The sequence below is a fragment of the Apium graveolens genome, chromosome 2 (assembly GCF_009905375.1).
Source record: "Apium graveolens cultivar Ventura chromosome 2, ASM990537v1, whole genome shotgun sequence".
Classification (NCBI taxonomy): Eukaryota; Viridiplantae; Streptophyta; class Magnoliopsida; order Apiales; family Apiaceae; genus Apium; species Apium graveolens.
Genome location: NC_133648.1, coordinates 171,591,309 through 171,595,402, shown reverse-complemented (window position 1 = coordinate 171,595,402; position 4,094 = coordinate 171,591,309).

Here is a 4,094-nt window from a genome sequence, read left to right as displayed (position 1 = left end):
CATTCATTGGTCCAAACAAGTCCATGTGAATAAGTTGCAATGGTGCACTTATAGAATTCACAGTTTTTGACTTGTGACTTGATCTTTTCATTTTTCTATTCTGACAGGCTTCACAAACTTCAACTTAAGCAAACTCTAGATTAAGTATGTCTCTTACTAACTCCTTTTAGACCAAGGTGTTAATTGCCTTGAAATTTAAGCGAGATAACTTTTTATGCCATAGCTTGCTTTGTTTTTCGGATGCCTTTATGCAGAAGCAACAAATACCATCCTTATTTGTTGAGTCCAAGTCTGCAACAAACAAGCTTTCTTTTCTTGCTCCATTCAGAGCAATTTCACCAGTGTTCTTGCTGATAAAAGTGCATTTTCTTTGTTGAATAAAACTTCAAAGCCTTTGTCTGCAAATTGGATAACACTAAGAAGATTTACTTCAAGACCAGCTACCAGTGCTACATCATCAATGACAATATTTCCAGAAACAATCTTGCTATATCCCAATTTGAATCCTTTGATGGTGTCTCCAAAGGTCACCAAAGGGCCAGCCTTCTCCTCAAACTGTGATAGCAGGGCCTTACCTGTCAAATGTCCGAAACACCCACTGTCTATGATCCATATGACCTTCTTCATTTTGCCATGCACACAATGAGTTTTAAGTGTGTTTAGCAACCCGAGCAGTGTTTGGCACTTTCTTCTTGTTAACTGATTTAGCAGAAGTAGAATGAGTTGTTTCAGATAAAATAGAATTCAATGATTGTTGTGCATTTTCCCTATTTGTTGTAGACCCAATTTTTGTTTCTTTAAGGTCTACTCTCAGTTTGTGACAACTGTTCATCACTTTCAAGTTGCAAGGAATGCAGTCAAACTTGTCACAGAATGAGTAGGGATCATTTGCATCTACTTCATTGCATTTGCAGGCTCCTTCAGCTGGCTTTCTAACAACCTTTTTTGCAAAGGTGAGTTAGGTGATTCACAGAGCCACATTTTTTATATTTCTTTCTTGGAGCATCTGCAACAGAAGAAAAATTATTGCTTTTGTTTATCCCAATTTTCCCATTTCTATTTTTCTTTTTCTTTCTTGCATCTTCAGTTTTGGTTTCTTTGACAGGTGTCTTGGAACATTGGTTATCCATGAGCTTCACTTCAGCTTTGAAAGATTGAGTTGCTTCTGCATCTTTCTTCTCATTGTCTTCATCATCAATTTCTTGCTTGATAATCAACTCTTCTTCATTGAAGTTAACTTCACATGCCTTGAACATAGGTTAATCAACCTTTTTCAAGATTGTTGGAACATTTTCATTTTCTGTTGCTTTCCCTTTGTCACCTATATTTTTCTTCTTGTTGTTCAAGGCATCATAATCAAGACCAATAGCAATATTTTCACATGGCTTGTTTTTCTCATGGTATTGCCCAACTAATTCAGATACATTCTTGAAGGATTCAACTTCACTTCATTATTTTCCAGCTTTTCCCTTAGCATTGCTTCAATTTCACTTGCACACTTGAGCTTGTTCTTCAGATATGCATTTTCCTGTCTTACAGCTTTCAGCTCTACCAACAACAATTCATCTTCTTGTTTCTCATTTTCAAGCTTCTCATTTATCTTTGTCAGTCTGCTAACTTCTTCATTAGCAACACCCTTGCTTGTATGAATATGAAACAATTATGTGCTCATCTTCTCTACAGTTTCCTTATATTGACTCACATTTAAATAAATGGTAGTGAGAGTTGGTACCTGTGATTTTGATGAGGATGACTCTCCTTGCTCCAAGGCCATTAGTGCATAGTTTCCAACTTCCTCATCTTCATCATTATCAAAATCATCCCAACTTTTTCCCTCTGTAATATAAGCTTTGCTTTTTTGTTTCTTCAGAAGAGCTTCATACTTTGCTACTAATTCAAGATAAGCTTTGTCTTTCTTTACTTTATTGGGTTTCCTGCATTCTATAGCAAAATGGCCTAGTTCATCATAATTGAAGCACCTTATCTTTGATTTGTCTACATATCCAGTTTTGTAACCATTTTTGCTATCATATGTGTACTTCCCTTTTCCTTTCCAGTTGTTGTCTTTGTCGAATGATTGTCCATTACCCTTGAAGAATCTTGGCTTCTTTACTCTAATGTTAGAGAACTTTCTTGCCAGATAGGCCATTGACTGATCAAGCTCATCAAGTTCATCCAGGGTGTAGAACTCATCTTCTTCCAATTCCAGAATGACTTGTTCCTGTGAATCATTGGTTTTTTGCTCACTTGTTGAGGAAGCTGGAGTCTGGAATCTTGGCTCATCATTAGAGGTCTAGCTTTCATTGACAATTAGAGCACTTGAACCATCTACAACATGCCCTTGACCAGATCTCAATGATTTTCTTTGAATCATTTCTAATTCATATGTTTTTAAGACTCCATATAGAACTTCCAAAGTTATTCTGCTCAAGTCTCTCCCTTCTCTGATAGCTAAAATTTTCTGTTCCAAATGATCAGGGAGTGTATGCAAAAATTTTAAATTCACTTCTTCAGCTTCATAGTATTTGTCATGGAGCTGCAAGTCATTTATCAGCTTATTAAACCTTTCAAACACATAAATGATACTTTCTTTTGGCTTAGCCATGAAACCCTCATACTGAGAAATCAGTATCCTTCTTTGATTAGATCTAACTTTCTCAGTTCCCTCACAGAGTATTTCAATATTTTCCCAGATCTGCTTGGCAGCGTCACAGTTAATAATGTTGTTTTACATTACATTGTTAAGTGACTCTATCAATATCAGTTGTAAACCACTATCCAGGAAAACTCTCTCTTTTTCAGGCTCAGTGTACTCAGAAGGATCTTTTGGAGTACAATGAGCTGGAATGACCATATCACCATATGTAGATTCCTCAACTCTAACCATAGGAGCGAAGGGCCCATTCTTGAGAATCTGAATGTAGAGTGGATTGGCCATCCTGATAAACAAGAACATTTTCTTTTTCCAAAGAGTGTAGTTAGGTTTGTCAAAAATAGGAATTTTGATGCTACTGGTTTTCTGTGTATTCATTCTTCCAAGATTTTGAATCTATTTACTTTCAGATTTGGCTCTGATACCACTTGTTAGGTAATAAATTACACACAGAGGGGGGTGGTGTGAATGTGTTTTTGTGTTATGTTTTTCTTGAACTATTTTGGTTTTGAACAAAGTAAATCAAATCTTGTAGTAAGATGTGTTATAACAGAAATTAAACATGCAGCTATGAATAACACATATCTTTCAAAACTCACTTAATTTTATATTAAAATTAAGAATGTTTTGCTACAAAATTTCTAGGCTCTTTGTTGTTAAAGAGCTTAGCTTCAATCTTGAGAGAATACAAGAATTCTTGATCTAATTGTTACAACTAACAAAGGACCATTGTTAACTTTATATTTTAGTTAATTGTTGGTTTACAAGGTGTACAATAAGAGATGCTTTTCACTTTAGTAAACTTTCACTAATCATTTCCATTTTAGGAAAAGTATATCTTCCATTTCTGGCTTAACATATCTTTGCATATTGTGTTAACTTTGATCTTCCTTTGTCAGTTAATCTTCACCCTTGATCTTGCACACTCTTTAAGCTGCTTTTTGTAGACTTATCAATCCAACTGGTTGGATTGTTTGTTGATTGTTAATCTTGGATATTGAACTGGTCTGCAAATTGTACTTTGAGATTTTACCTCGAGATCTCCAGTTAGGCATAGAGAGATCTTGACATCTCGATAAGTATATTAACTTATCGAGATCTCTATTACACCATAGTTGATTTGACTTGTAGAGGTCTCTGAGCTCTCTATAAGAGAATTTGGCTTATCGAGATCTCTCATCTTCATTTCTTCACTTTGACTTCTCGATATCTTTAAGTTCTCTAGTGAATTTTGACTTGTCGATAACTCAGAGTTCTCTAGTGAATTTTAGCTTATCGATAACTCAGAGTTCACTAATGAATGTTCTCTTATCGATAACTCTGAGTTCTCTAGTGAAGAAATGACTTGTCGATATCTCCAATCTTCATGTCTTCAATTTAGCTTGTCGATATCTCTGAGTTATCTAGTAGCTCTCATGAGTTCTCTATAAGTCATTCTGGA